This window comes from Crocodylus siamensis, chromosome 10 (assembly GCF_052110815.1).
Source record: "Crocodylus siamensis isolate JL-2025a chromosome 10, ASM5211081v1, whole genome shotgun sequence".
Lineage (NCBI taxonomy): Eukaryota > Metazoa > Chordata > Crocodylia > Crocodylidae > Crocodylus > Crocodylus siamensis.
The window spans coordinates 36,928,739-36,944,785 of NC_143404.1; positions in this window are offsets into that span (position 1 = coordinate 36,928,739).

The window sequence follows — 16,047 nt, forward strand, 5'->3', positions numbered from 1 at the left end:
CAGATCAGCACCTTTTCCTCTAGCCCATCCCTTCTCTGCTTCCCTTTCCATGCCTTTGATGGCTGCCTTTGAAACTCCTTCTTAGCTGCTCTGAATACCCTTGGTCTCAGTAATATTTTCATTAATAGGCTATCCTAGGGAAATTTGGGAAGGAGTTTTTAATTGGTTTTTTGTTGTTTTCTTGTTGCAATTGAGGCTGAGATCCCAAACAGCAGATAATGGCTTCTGCTTTCAATCACACCCAGGATGGGGAGATTTAAACCAGACACCCAGAGATGAACAGTGGTCCAACCCCATCGGCAAGTCAGTTCCCTAGGAAAGGGCCTGAGGACTCTCAGGGACCCTTCTGTAACAGAGTGGTCTGTCCCCTTAAGAAGGACAACCAGCCCTATTAAAAACATCCAGCTGCCGGGCATTCTGCAAATGAGGGAGTGTCCCACTGGGAGATTAAAACCTCAGAGAAGAGAGCAGAAGGGAGCAAGCTGTGAGGAAATAGCATGCAAGGAGGAGAAGCCAGGATGCTGTGTTGAGGAAAAGCTAGAGTGGAAAGTGGCTCTTCTAATGTCTGGAGAAAGCAGATGATTTTGGTTTGTTCTGTTTGTGTTCTAAGAGCCTGAACTGGTGGGCACTGAACTTCTTAAGGAACTAACTGGCCTGCAAAAGGCAGTAGAATAAAGGAACTGCTTACACCACCCTCCTTTACTCCCCGGGGCACTCTACCTGCTGCCTGTCGCAGTGCTACAGCTGCTCTCACACACGCTTCCTGCTGAACCTGGAAGAAAAGACGCAAGAAAGAACAGGTCTAAGGGCTCCCCAGTGCATACCACTAGGGAGCTGAGTGAGAAGCATAAGGGAAGCCATCTACCCAGCCTCTGACCACTGGCCAGCTCCAAACAAAATTTTTTCCCAATAAGCCTCATATGAATGTGATGGGCATGTAGGCCAAGGAGTCAGAAGCAGCAGATCAGTGGTCAGGCTGAGCTGATCCTGACAGGGCAGTTTGCAATGAGAGAACAGATATACCTGATAGCCCCTCTGGGACCATGAAGACCCCTAAGCAGGTCCCTGCAGCACTCACCTGCCCAGTATCCATGGCTGATGCTGTAACATACTCTGCAGCCTGCAAACTCCTCCCTCTTCGTGGAAGGGCAGCAGTATGATATCAGGTTGGAGAGGGTGGAGGATGAGTAATGTTACCATGTATTTTTAATTAGTCTGTCCTATTTAATCTCAATGGTGGCAGTGCACCCAGTGAAGCAGAAGCAGGGCAATCTTCTCTCCTATTTCTTCCTTCAAACATACTTCAGTTCTGCCCTGCCAGAACCATTGCTAGTGTCAAAGAAAAATCTTTGGTTTCAGATGCCGATGGCAAAAAGGTCAAAAGGCTAACATAACATATTTCGTCATTATAGTTCCGTATCCAACCCCCACCCGCCTAAATGTAAAACACATGCACAGTCAGTCTCGCATGAAACCTAAGAACACACAGAGTCTGTTCACAGTCATGATTGGCAGTCGTATAGTTATTCAAACTTGGCGTGTTGTAATAGGCTACGCGGTAAACTATAACTTTGGAAAGATTTCCGCCTTCTGCGGAGACCTCCACGCACGCCCAGGAGACATAGTCAGTGATTTGGCCAGTCGCTGACCTCTTCCCACCTACAGTAAAAGTTTTCAGGTGTATCTGTTCTGCCGGCTTGTTCGTTCTCGCCAAGAGCTCATGGAAATCTTCAGATCAAAGTTACCTGTATGCTTTGCTTAAAATCTGTACCACGCAGTTTGTAATCTGTGCAGTGAAAACATCTGCAAGCTGAACTGAACAGCTCAACTTCTCTTTCTACACCGCACAACCACAACTTCCTCCCTACACTACAATCTCCTGTAGTGTAAGTAAAAATAAACTTTCTGTATAACCAAGACGCGTTACTTCCTGACTCCTCTCGCTTACCCATCTACCTAATTACCTTACCCCACCCGCATCCAGCCGGTCGTGCTGACCCAGGCTCGCAGGTCAAGGGTGCACTGGTCCTCGGACGCGACAGCTAGGACTGATAGGGGCATGTAGACTTTATGGATCATTTCAACTCTTGGCCCTGCTGGGTCACCTCCTGGGGACCAGTCACAATGGATATCTCCCAATTGGGACCCCTGGGACCCACCAACTCATTCCACCCAATTGCAATGATCTTGCATTAAATACATAATACTCTTGCTGTTCCCAGGTTACAGAGCAGAATGGGGCTCTGCAGCACGCAAAGATGAATTTGTCCCTGCATTTGTCCCAGAGTTCACTACTTTGGCATGTTTTGTACTGCTTTTTTGCCAGTTTTGTTTTCTGTGGGTTTTTTTGCTACCAGGAAATCCTGGTATAAGTTGCCTGAGTGTTAAAGCTGATAACATAATTGCTTTTGTTATATGATAAGTATTTGCTTTATTTGCAGGTATAGATTATTATTGAACTCACTGAAAATATTTTGTTTGTTATTTATGGGATGTTGAATTTGTCAATCTCTCAGTTATTGTAAATAATAAATTTTTGTAAATAGTTATTTAGTGTGCGGTATGGCATGGGGAGGACCACTCCAATGAGTGGTGGCTCGCAGCCTGTAGATGGAGTGGGAGTAGACTGAGACCTATTGGCACCCCCGGATCCCAAAAATTTGGACGTGGCTGTGGGTAGCACAGCTGCCAGGGTTACATTAATATAAATCCTTACTTGTATGGGTTGGTTTTGATAGGGATGATCCTGCCTCAAGCTGGGGATTAGACAAGATGACCTCTGGAGTTCTCTTCCTGCCCTCCTTTTCTATGAGTCTATGATTCCTCAACACCTCATTTGTTAATGATAAAGCACTATGTAACAGCTGCAGTTTTGCTTGGCTGCAAACTAAATAGGTAAGCCGTGTGCCTAAGGACTTTGCAGAGAATGGCAACAAAAAGTTTGCAGAGGGTGCACAGTTTTCCAAATGGACAGTGTGCTGTGCAAAATGCATGCTTTTTACCGGTGCATTTGAACTGCACTTCCGGGTCTGCTGGAGAGTGCACTGGGGGCCCCCCACCCCATGCTTCCCTGGCTCAGTGACTGGTGCCTTCTGGGTCTGGGGGTGCACCTAGGTTCCCCCTGTGGCTGATTTCCGAGCTAGGGAGTGAGGGGCACCCCGCAGCACACTCCCTGGCAGACCTGGGTTCATCGCCGAGCACACGGGAGCCCCCCAGGTGTTCCTGTGGGATACTCCATCCACCCCAGTATTGCAGCATTCACAAGCCATGCCTGGTACAATGAGGTATGTAGAAAAAACATTTAAAGTTGTGTCTATGGCCAAATCGCCAATTCTGAGAATCAGCATCGAATCTTCAGATTCAGATTTGGCCGAATCGAATCAGGGACAGTGATCCAAATCAACAAATTGAATCACTGTCCCTGATTCAGGGTGATTCTGAATTTAATATGGGCTGTTTCACACTCCCCTAACATATATCCCTTTCTGTGATTGTCCTGGGCTTCTGAAATCATGAACCTAGTTAGATGCCCTTCAGTATAACACTACAAGACAGAACCTTCACACTATAATAGCAGACAACAACCAAGAGCAAGGACTCTGGAGATGAATGCTAATGAGTGTTAATAAATAAATGATCAGTAAGCACAATGGCTTAAAATATAAATGACTGCTAGACATGGCAGAGGGTGTTACTGAAATGAGTGCACACACTGTAATACTGTAACAGAAGATGTTGCAGCCACTGCCTCTAGAGCCCCAGATACATAAGCAGGTAAATTCAGGGAGAGCTGTGATAGCTTTTTTATAGGACAGCACTCCAGTTTGCAGCTGGCTGGGAGCAGTGGGGGTTTGCAGCCAGCTGAGCACTCTGGCTGGAATGGGGAGGCTGCAAACTCCCTCCTGGCTGGAGTGCCCAGCCGGCTGCAAATCTCCCCACTCCCTCAGCCCCTAGCCAGCTTCCTCCCCCACCCCTGCCCCACAACCCCAAGTCCCACTTACCAGCAGCAAGAAGAGTGAGCCTGAAGAGAAGCCTCCGGTAAATGCAAGTGTTGGACCTGCTTTTCCCCCTCCCTCTGCCCCTTGGGGCAGGGTTGGGGCTTTCCTGCCCCTTTTGCAAACAGCTTTTGCAGACTGGAACTCTGCCAGCCTGCAGAACTCTTTGCAAAAGCAGGGAAATCCATGGGTTTCTCTGCTAAAAGAGAAAATCCGCATGTTCTCTGCTAAAAACAGGAAATCCATGGTTTTCTCCATTTTTCCATGGGAAATGGAAAACCCAGATCCCTGGACATCATCAGTAACCAGGAAAGACTAGTAACCAGGAAGGGCCAGTAACCAGGCTGGCTACTTGCCTGCCCCGCTCCTTTTCACCCTTCCACCATGCAGCCCTCCATCCATCTATATCATATCAAGGGATTACTCAAGAGACCTTGGGAGCATATTGTGAATTGGTGTTTTATCCTATTGTATTGTGTTTGCTGGCAAGGGCTGTACTGTAAAAACATGTATTCATCAGTTGACTATCAACAACATTGTTGAGTTAAAAAAAATGTCTATACTGTTTTAGCTTTATTGTGATTTCTTAATCAAATTGATTGCAATTCAATTTATTGTGAAAAAAATTAAGATGAGGGACAAAAAATTCTGATTTGTGCTTGCTCCTGCTTGATTTCAGGACATGGACCTGGGAGTGAGGGAGTGGTTTGAAGCCGGCCAGGGTGGGAATGCAGTAGCTTAACAGGCTGGACACAAAGCTGGTCAGGGCCTGTATTTCAGATCAGTTGGCCTCCCCTCCAGGCACCTCAATAATATGTCTGGGGATAGCCATCTGCTACATAACACTTCTGGCTTCTCTATAGGGAGCCGAGTGCTTTTTGAAACCCTGGCCTTGACTAATTAGCAGCTCCCTGCTTAATTGAGACCCGTCTGATGAGGACATGCCAATACCTAGTGTAGGAGAAAGAGGTATTACAAATTTCTTGAATTTGGATGAAAAGAAGTTCTCCCACAGTGGAGCTTTCTTTGAATACACTTGATTCTGCGGAGGCCTAGAGGTAGCTGAAGAGATTACCCTGGGCTGCCTTGGGAGTGCTACTCCTCATTGCCCTCTCACCTTCTACCTGTCCTTTGAGAAAGCTGAGAGGAGAGATATAGCAAAGGAGGACAAAGCAATCCTGAACAAAATCTGATGAGCTGTCTCCAGGGGGGAGTGGGTTGCAGCTGACAGGGGGATGGGGGCGATCTGTAAACCCGGCTCCGAAAGGTGCTGCATGCAGAATTTTGTAATGAAAACATTGCATTGCAAAGAAAACATTGAAAAAAAAAATCATTGTTGCATCGCACCTCCCATAACAGTACAGCCTGTAAAGAAAAAACTCAGAAAAAAAAAAAACTGTTCTGGAGCTGCAGCAGCAGGCGTTAACCCCAACCCCCAAACCACCTTGGCAACCATGCATCTGAAATGCATTATAATGGATTAGACATACAAAAAACTAGAACTCTTGGTTCCAAAATTATACCTTTTATTAGACCAACTGGGAAATCGCAAGAAAATTGTCCTTTCTTCAAGCTTTCAGGATCAAAGTTCCTTCATTAGGCTCTGGGAAAAATATAGATTGTACAAGATCGTAAAAAGTCCCCATAGGTAGGAAATAAACTTCATTTTTGCACAAGTGCAGCAGGTGCACCATGTGGTAAGTTTTCCTTTGAAGGGAGCTGCCTTGGCACATGTTAACATGTTAATATTTTGAGGTAACTTGCATCTCTCTTATAATTTCCCTCAAGAAACACCAGAGATGGCTGATGCAGCATGCCAGACCGCTCCACTATGATATGAAGCTGCAAGAAGAATATATTGATATTATCAGACAATGCTTGGAGAAATCTCCCATGGGAGATTTTGTGGCCTGTAGGGGGAGGTGAAGAAGGTGGATTTGGGAGTATGGGGCAAAACCTGTCTTCTTTCTTTCCTTGCATGAGAACAAGAAAAGAACATTGCTGAGCTTGTGTTTGCCTGGGTTTTGTGTCTTCTGTTTATTTATTTTTGGTTTATTTATTTATTTATATTTATGTGCCCGCCTGATCTCGAATATGCACCCATGGGGTTGCCTCAGCACATGCACCTGGTGTTGGGTGCTGTGTGGGCTCCTGGGACCTCTGGAGGGGTCCTCAATCACCACAGGGAAAGGTCAGAAACTCTCCTGCCACGACTTTGATCGAAACTTCAGAGGTGGGTTCCCCTGTTAAGGACTCTCCCAAGTAGGTCGCACCTCCTGATGGGTATCCATGGGGCTCTGCCTCCCCTCCATCCCTTCCATATGCCAGCCTTCAGGATGAGTCACTTGGTCTTCATGCGGCTTGCCTTTGCTCTTCACAACACCTGGACTATGACCTGGCTCTTCCCTGTTGCTGTGCTCCCAGGGTGACTGGATCACCCTGACCTCCTGGTGTTTCTTCATGGCCAGCCGCCCACCTGCCGTGGGTCTAAGGCAGCTCCCATCTCCCAGAGTGTTGCCCGTGCCCTGGACAAGACAACAACAAAAAAAAACAAAGAAAAAAAGGAATCCCAGTACTTAAAAAAAATAAAAATAAAAAAAAGAAGAGAAAAAAGAAAAAAACCTGAAGGAGTAGGCTAGCAGCCCCTCCTCCCTCACAGCCCCTGTGCCTGGGGTTTAGACTGTCCCCCAATGCTGCTCCAGGTCCTCCCTCCTGCCAAGAACCTCTCTTCCTTTCCTGACACCAGCTCTTCAGTTGCACGCTGGCACTGCCTGTGCTCGGCATGGAAGGCACCTTCCTCTCGGCATCTCCTCCGCTCTTCGTCCATCTCTCCCGGTGCTGGCTTTTATCCTGGCCAGGCAGCGTTCTGCAATGTCAGCTGCCCGAGCTGGTTCCTACCGGAAGTAAGTGCAGGTTACAACCTCACAGGTGTTTCTTCTCGGCATAGCTCATCCCACACTTCCTGGCCTGAAATTGGTGAGTTTGCCCTGGTTTCAGGGCTTTCCTTGTATGGGTGGGCCATCTCCATCCCCTGTCCTACCGCAGGGAGGGTTCCTGTCCCATGGTGACTGTCTCCCTGGTCAATTTAAAATAAAGGTTTTCTTTTGCAATGTTCCAGATTTTGTGTGATTTTTGCATATGTGGATTAACACACAGGCCAACTGGTCCCCTGGCTCAGCATGGATGAAACCGGTGGCCAGGCTGGCTCAGGCATGCATGATGTGGCATCCCTTGACTGCCAGGTACCAGGTGGCAGGGCATGACCATACCGGAGCCCTGGGAGTAGCTGGAGCCCCTGGCAGCAAGGAGCAGAGTTGGGTACAATGCATGACTGGGACCTGGAGGCGACAGGACAGTCCCAGTGCAGCCAGGTCCTGGCCCGGCCCGACCACAATCCTGTTATTAGCCAGGTGCTGCGACAACCAACTGAGCCACAGCAAGGTGAGGGCCTGCCCCCAGACCTCGGTCCGCAATGCATGCCCCCACCAGGCAGTGGCTCTGCACTCCCAGGACTGGCTCCAGAGTGGACCTGTGAGTGGGGGAGGCCGCAGTTCCTTCCCCAGACCTCAGAGGCAGCATGCATTCTTCATCCACTGTTCCCATTGCACCAGCCAGGGACAGAGCCCGCGGCTGCAGTGCAGGTCATGAGTCAGGGTGCCCCAGGCCATGAGGGTGTGACGGGATTACTGGTTTGCTAGTGCTCTCTGCTGTAATTGAGTACAAAAAAGATCAACAGGGTGGATTGTTATGCCGCACCTCCTGCTGTAATTTACTGTGACTTGTGTACTGAAATGTATTTAATTTAAAAGCTGTCACTTATACACAGTGGTGTAACAGATTAAAACACATCTCCTGTTGCAGTTTTAATAAAGCTTTTAATAAACAGTTTAATAAACCCCTGCTACTCCTGGCTATCTGCAAAACATCCCCTCCTGGCTGGAGTGTCTGGCCAGGGAGTTCCCAAGCTGGCTGGGGGGATGAGGGAGCGGGGAGGTTTGCAGCCAGCCAGGCACTCCAGCTGGGAGGAAGAGGGAGGGAGGGTTGCAGCCACCTTTGCTTCCTCAGCCCTCAGCCAGCCTGGGTACTCTCTGGCTGGAAGGTGAGGTTTGCAGCCAGCCAGGCACTCTGGCAGGAATGGAGAGACTGCAAACTTCCCCCACCTCCTCCAGCCGAAATGCCCGGCTAGCTGCAGATCCTGGGTCACAAACACTGCCCTCCCTGCCCTGCTGCCCTCCTCCAGGCTGTCGGGAGTACAGCATGTGTGACAGGCATGGCAGGGCACGGCGGGCCAAGCACAAAAGCTGCCTGCTGCTGCAAGCTCTGTGCTGCCCTGGTCACACTTCTTCTGTGTGCGTGGGGGCAGTGCACAACCACCCTGCCCCCACCCCCACACAGATCTGGGGGGGTGGATCCACCCTGCCCCCTGGGAATGCATGCTACCACTGGAAGCTGGCCCCACCTGAGCCTGTAGCAAGCAGGAAGTGTGGGGGGGGAGAGGATGGAGGTTCGCTCTTGCTCCTGCTCATGCTCCTGCTGTAGCAGCCACTGTCTTCTGTTGGAGGCAGGGGGCTGCAGACCTGGGGCCCTGGCCCCATAGCCCTGGCAGCTGGGGACCCCCTCAAGCAGGCCTGGGGGGAGGGGGCTGTGGGTGGGGGGCAAGGGGTACAAGCAGGGCTGGGGGGCTGTAGGGGCAGGGAGTGTGGGAAACACAACTTTTATGGCATCATGGCACTACTGGAAAGTTGCAGGGTGGACTGTTATCAGATGGAAGGAGGTCGAATGGCTGGCCAGTGCTAGTGTGCAGCCAGCATTTCTTGCAAGAAAGAAAAGTAAACAAACCAACCCACAAAGCTTAGTTAGGGAGGAAGGAGCCCCCTCAGGTGAAGGCCCCCAGGCACAGTCCCCTAGGGGGCCCCTCAGGTGGAGATGTATGGTCCACTCAACTGGCTGGCTGAATCAAGCCATGGGTGGGTGGAGTGGGGTGGGGGAGAGGGAGGGAGGGAGGGAGGCATCCTGCATCCCCTTCCTGGTTACTGAACATGTCCCAGCAGGAAGATGGCTGGGTCAAGGGGGAAGGGGCCCAGGCATGGCCCCAAAGAGCCCCCTCGTGGAGATGTAGGGCCCGACTCAGCTGGCAGGCTGAGTTGGGCCCTGCTACTCTCCATTACATTGTAACTTTGGAACCTTTGCTAGCCACAAAGCTTAGGGGGGGAGGGAGGGGCCCCCTCAGGTGCGGGGGACTTTCTACTTTCTGTTATCCTTATGACTACCCCGAAATCCAGCGGCGGAGCGCCTCCTGTACCAGGGGGAGTGCGCACCAAGCCAACTTTTTGGGCTCGCCCCTGGAGTCTGAGGCGTGAGTCAGGATATTTGGGAAGTTAAAGGCTCCCGTGCAAATTTCCAGTTTCTGGAGACGTCAGACACACTCCGGTATTTTGATCGAGATCTCTGGGGTATCTGAGTGAGTATACGAATTCCCTTTGCCCAATTTGGTTCTGGATCCAAAACAAAGGGTGTGCATGTTTGCTGGGGAATTTTCGGCTCAGCTCTCATGGTAAACCATCTGTTGTAAGGATCTTTTGGTATTTGGTGTGCCTTGGGCGCACTCTTGTGGGCAAATGGGTACGAGTCGCTCTCGTGTAGAAATCCGGATACGCCCTTTTGGAATTTGTATTACGAAACTAATAAATTTGCAAAGCCGGCAGATTACGGGGTAAAAATGAAAAAAAAAGGTGATTTAATTAAGTTTTGTCAACTCGAGTGGCCAACATTTGGGGTCCACTGGACCCCGAAAGGATCCTTTGTGGTAAAAGAAGTGATAGCTATCCATGAAATAATTATGCAGAACGGGTATTGGAATCAGTTTCCTTATATTGATTGTTGGTTGTGGGTGGTTCAAAATCAACCACCTTGGATTAAGGAATGCTTAGTAAAGTCTCATGTGATGGTTGTTAAGGGAAAGACTCGAGGAGGACCACCTGTACTCCCTGAGTCTAATGAGGGGGGGGATTCTGAATTGGCTGAGTATCGGACCCGCTCTCCGGTTGCCCTGTCAGGTAGTGAAGATGAGTCAGACACCTCCTTGGAATCCAGTCCCTCTGCACCATCGCTCCCTCCCTCAGGGAGACCACCACCGGCATATCAAAGCATACCTAATGATTCAGAGCGTAAGCCTCAGCCAAGTGCCCCATCTGAATCAGGGAATAAGGGCTATTATTTGCGCAAGCCTGTAGAGTCACAGCCGGTGCTGAACTGCCCGATGCGAGAGGTTATTGGAGAGGGGGGCAATGCAACTTTTGTCTACACCCCATTTAGTACTTCAGATTTATTTAACTGGAAGAATCAGAGCCCCTCTTTTCGTGAAGACCCTGAAAAGATGAGGGACCTGTTTCGATCTATTGGGCAGACTCATCGACCCACTTGGGCTGATGTCCAGATGATGCTCCAGACCCTCCTGACCCCAGAGGAAAGGAGATTAGTGTTGGGAACAGCAGAACGAATTGCAGTAGCCAGAACAGAGTCAGAGGGGGCTGCTGGTCGTACCCTGTGTGATACCTGCCTTGTTGAGGAGCCGAGATGGGATAATCATACTGCAGAAGGAAGAGAGCTGAGTGCACGGTATCTGGGGATTATAGTGGAAGCAATGGGAAAGGCAGTGCCTCGGGTTACTAATCTGTCTAAGTTGTATGAAGTGAGACAGGGAAGAGAGGAGGATCCCTCAGCTTTCCTTGGGAGGCTGTATGAGGCGTTTCGCAGGTTTTCGGATCTGGATCCAGAAGCCCCAGATAATCAACGCATGGTAAATCTTATGTTTATTGGTCAATCTGCTGCTGATATCCGTAAGAAGTTACAGAAAACTGAGGGAGGTGCTGGGAAACCGATTTCAGAGCTGGTGGAAATTGCATATAAGGTATATGGGAATAGTGAGCAAGTGCAGGAGCGCAAGGAGGATAAAAAGGCTCAGCGACAGATGGCAGCACTAGCAGCTGCTATAACTAGAGGTAACCCTGGAAAGGCTGGGATACAGAAGGGGAAAGGAGAAAGAGTGGGAGCAGACGTTTGTGCTTATTGCAAAGAGAAAGGACACTGGAAGAGGGAATGCCCAAAGTTGAAGGAGAAGAGAGAGGGGGAACCGAGAGGTCACCTCATGCGGGCAGAAGAAAAGGGTGAGGACACAGAATGAAGGGGACGGGGATCTAAGACCACTACCCTTCGGGTTGGAGCCTGAGAAGATCCCATGGTAACCATTAGGGTTGGTGGCAAAAACTTTGAAGCCTTGGTGGATACTGGGGCTACATTTTCAATGATTCCAGAAAACCCCCCCTGTGCAGGAACTAGTGAACAGCATGTACTTGTGGAAGGAATTGAGGGAACGCAAACCCGACTCCCTGTTTGTAAACCACTCCTCACCAAAGTGGGGGACCATTTGCTCGAGCATTCCTTTGTATATTCACCAAGTTGCCCGGTTGCACTCCTTGGGCGGGACTTACAAAATTGCAAGCTGAGATCTTTTTCAGAGACGATCAGATGGTGGTCCAGCTACCTGTCAAGCAGGGCTCGAATTATCAGATGGCTCTCCTGGAGGACCGGCGTCCTGCAGTAAGTTTGGAAGGTCACATGACTGGAGTGGACCCTTCGGTATGGGCTGATGGAACCCCTGCGCGAGCTAAGTCGGTCTCCCCGGTAAGGATCATACTCAAGGATGGGGAGGGGCCCGTTCGGGTAAAGCAGTACCCACTCAGCCGAGCGGCCAGAGCTGGACTCAAGCCGTTGATAGAGAAATACAAGAGGTGCGGATGGCTAGTGGAAGGGTCCTCACCCTATAACACCCCCATTCTTGGAGTGCCAAAGGCAGATGGGGTCTCATACAGACTGGTCCAAGACCTACGAGCAGTAAACAAGAAAGTCCTTTCAGACCATCCTGTAGTCCCGAACCCTCACACGATTTTGACACAAGTACCGGGGGAAGCTGAAATATTTTCAGTGCTAGATTTGAAAGATGCTTTCTTCTCCATTCCCCTTCACCGAGAAAGTCAAAAATTGTTTGCTTTTGAATGGGAGGATCCAGATACTTTCCATAAAGCCCAACTCATGTGGACAGTTCTCCCACAAGGATTCATAGCAGCCCCCCATATTTTCGGACTTGCCCTTCAGAAGGACTTGGAGGAGTGGAAGGGATTACACCCCGCAGTGACTCTCCTCCAGTATGTGGATGACCTGCTAGTTGCAAGCCCAAACTTGCAGCTTTGCGAGGAAGCCACCAGGTCACTGTTAAACACTCTGGGGAAAAAAGGATATAAAGTCTCTAGAGAGAAAGCCCAAATATGTCAGCCTGAAGTCACATTTTTGGGATATAAGCTCTCAAAAGGAGTCAGAGCCCTGAGTGCAGATCGCATACAGGCAATCCAAGGTCTAACCCCACCTAAGTCACCCAAGGAGTTGCAGGCATTCCTAGGGCTAACTGGGTTCTGTCGACTATGGATACCAGATTATGGTGGGAAGGCTAGACCACTGTATGACTCACTGACTAAGGAGAGTCTCACTAAATGGAAATGGAATAAAGAAATGCAGCATGCCTTTGATCTGCTTAAGGCAGCATTAATTCAGCCCCCTGCCCTGGCCATCCCAAATAGTAAAAAGCCATATCGACTGTATGTTCATGAGAATCGAGGGGTTGCATCAGGGGTGCTGACACAGCCATCGGGCCCGACCTGGAGACCCGTGGGATATTACTCAAAGGTTCTAGATCCAGTTGCACTCGGGTGGCCAGCCTGTCTTCGGGCTGTGGCAGCCACAGCAGTGGTTGTTGAAGAAGCCCAGAAGATAGTCATGGGTGCGGATATGGAAATATTCACCCCTCATGGAGTTCCCCAGATCCTAGGGACTGAGGGAGGGAAGTTTCTTAACCCCTCCAGACAATCACGGTATGAGATAGTTTTGCTTTCTAATCCAGGACTTACTTTCAAACATACTACAGCCTTAAACCCTGCAACCTTGCTGCCGGAGTCAGGGAAACCAATGCATGACTGCCTTGAGGTCCTGAATCAAACCACACAGGTGCGGCCTGACCTTGCTGAGGACCCAATTGAAGACCCAGATGCTGAATACTTTGTAGACGGCTCCAGCTGTGTCATCGATGGAAAAAGATGAACAGGATGTGCAGTGGTAACCTTGGATAAGGTCGTATGGAGGGAGTCATTGCCGAGCTCATGGTCGGCACAGGCCGCGGAACTCACTGCGCTCACCCGAGCATTACAGCTGGGGACAGGCCAGCGGGTTAATATATACACTGACTCTCGCTATGCTTTTTCTACAGTCCATGCGCATGGACTATTGTGGAAAGAAAGGGGTTTCATTACGGCCTCTGGGAATAAAATTGCTAATGGCCCCCAGATTATCAAGCTACTAGAGGCGCTCCACCAGCCTAAAGAGGTAGCAGTCATTCATGTGCGGGCCCATGGAAAGGCTGCTGAGGAAAAGCATAAGCTTGGAAATGCAAAGGCTGATGCAGCAGCAAAGGAAGCCACATTTATTGGGGGAGAAGCGGGAGAGGTATCCAAGCAGGCCATGTCCCATGCCATATGGCCATACGTTCAGGATTTAGTCCCGCAGTATTCCCATGAAGAAGATAAATTTGCACAGAAAGCTTGTGCAGAAAAGAACTCCCAGGGGTGGTGGATAGTACCGGGAGGGAAAGTCATGATACCCAGGCCGTTGCTTCGGGAGGTGCTGCAACAGCTCCATGCAAGAACCCATATGGGAGGCTTGGCTATGGGTGATCTAGTGATCCGTCAAGCAGTAGCCCCAGGGCTATATGTAGAAGCTCAGCGCATTGCTACCAAGTGCATCACATGCCAGAAAGTAAACCCTCGAAGGAAACCCCCTGTGCCAATGGGAGGTAGACCCTGGGCAGCGTACCCTGGACAGGCATGGCAGATTGATTTTGCCGAGCTCCCACGGTCTGGACATCACGGGTTTTTACTTGTCATGGTAGACCAGCTCTCTGGTTGGGTCGAGGCCTGGCCCACCAGGACTGCCACTGCGGCTACAGTAGTGAAGTATTTGTTGCAGGAGATCATTCCCCGGTATTCCCTGCCTGAGTCCATCGAGTCGGATCAAGGACAACACTTCGTGGGAAAAGTGGTTCAAGAAGTCGCGCAAACTCTCAAGATCACTTGGAAACTACACACACCATGGAGACCACAGAGTTCAGGACAAGTGGAACGCATGAATAGGACTTTAAAGACTCTGCTCACCAAAATCTGTATTGAAACGCGCCTTAAGTGGCCTCAAGCATTGCCGCTAGCTCTTACTTGCATTCGAAACACTCCCCGACGGGGCCTCAAATTGACCCCATATGAAATTATGTTTGGCAAACCACCTCGAGTCTTACCCCCTGGAATGCGAGAAAATGTAACTTTTGAATTAGGTAATAGTGAGCTTCATATGTATGTTATTGCTTTGCAGTCTGTCTTGTCTTCTCTTCACAGGTATGCAGCCTCCTTTCAACGTCTACCTTTAGACGTACTGGTACATGACTTCTCCCCGGGAGACTGGGTCTTGGTGCAGTGGTGGAAAAAGGAACCCTTGACTGAGAGGTGGAGTGGCCCTTTCCAGGTACTTCTAACAACCTACACCGCTGTAAAGATTGCTGGCCATGACCGTTGGATACACCATACCCGTGTGAAACGACATCCAGGAGCATCAGAGGACATCAACTCCTAAGACGAGCTCACTCCGGAAGCTGAGTCGTCTTCGGAACAAGAAGCCAGCAAGTGGAGCTGTGAACCTACTGGTGATCTCCAAGTGTGCCTGAGACGGCTTAATCAAAGTTCAGAAAATCAGACAAGAAAGTAAAAAGGGAAACATTTAGGCTGTATTTGATCTCATGAAAGGGGAAAATGTGGTGGGAATCTTAATATGCCTTGTTGTTATCTGTATAGTGAAAGAAGCAGAATTGAGCAGCCTTAGTCGCTGGCCTATACCCCCGCTTTCCCCAATTGCTTCCCTAGGGACAAATTTGTATGTTGACCTGATGGAAAGAATTGCAGGTACTTGTAATCTTACCAACTGCTGGGCCTGTGGGGGGCTCCGAGAGGCCGGAGGCCGGTGGCCTTGGAGGGCTTTTCCTTTGGCCCCAAAGTGGCTAGTGAGTAGCAAGGCAGATGTTAAGAGTACTAGTCGAAAATGGGATGAGAACCACAGCTGGGAACTTTCCCAAGTGGCATTGGGAGAGTATTGCATCAATAATAATGGTACAGGAAAAAGCTTGGGACACAGCCATTGCATATGGACTTTAAAAGTAAGATGGATGAACCCTACAAAATTAGAACAGCTTCATTATCCTAATAGCCCATGTACCAATACAAACATGGGAAAACACATGGGGCAAAGACTGGTGGTTTAAATTATTCGGAGGACCCTGGTGGAGAAAAGTAGGGTTTGTGCTTTTGTGTGCTCTGACTGGTTTGATTTTTATTCCTTGCCTTATTCCTTGTTTCACTAGATTGATAACCACCACAGTAGAAGGGATGCAAGTCGCAGCAGTCCCTCTTAAAGCACAGACTGCAGCAAAAGTCATGGTCCTCAGAAAAATTCCTCGTAATTATCTTGATTTGCCTAAATGAAGTAAGGAGTAGAAAGCATCTTGAGGGGGGATATTGTTAGAAATATTATTAAAATAGAAATACTATTAGAAATGCATAATGAATAGAGTGTTGTTAAAGCTACACAGTTTGTATCTCGTACCTGATAAGCAGAAACACCACCAAGGACATCTCGCTAATTTACTATCTCTTTGTAACACTAAAACACATACTCCTTAGCTTTCTCATGCAGATAAGAGAAATTGCAATTTTTAATGATCGTGTCCTTGGGAAAGAGTGGGTTTGAACTTTTGGTAACCTGGAGAGCTTTTCTAAGCATGCGTAATTAGCTAATGCATATAAGCCTATCCGCCCCGCATACTTAAGTAGTTAATTATAATGCACATGGGACGTATGAAGTGACGTATTTACATATATGTTTGTATGAACCGGAAATGAGTTGTAAG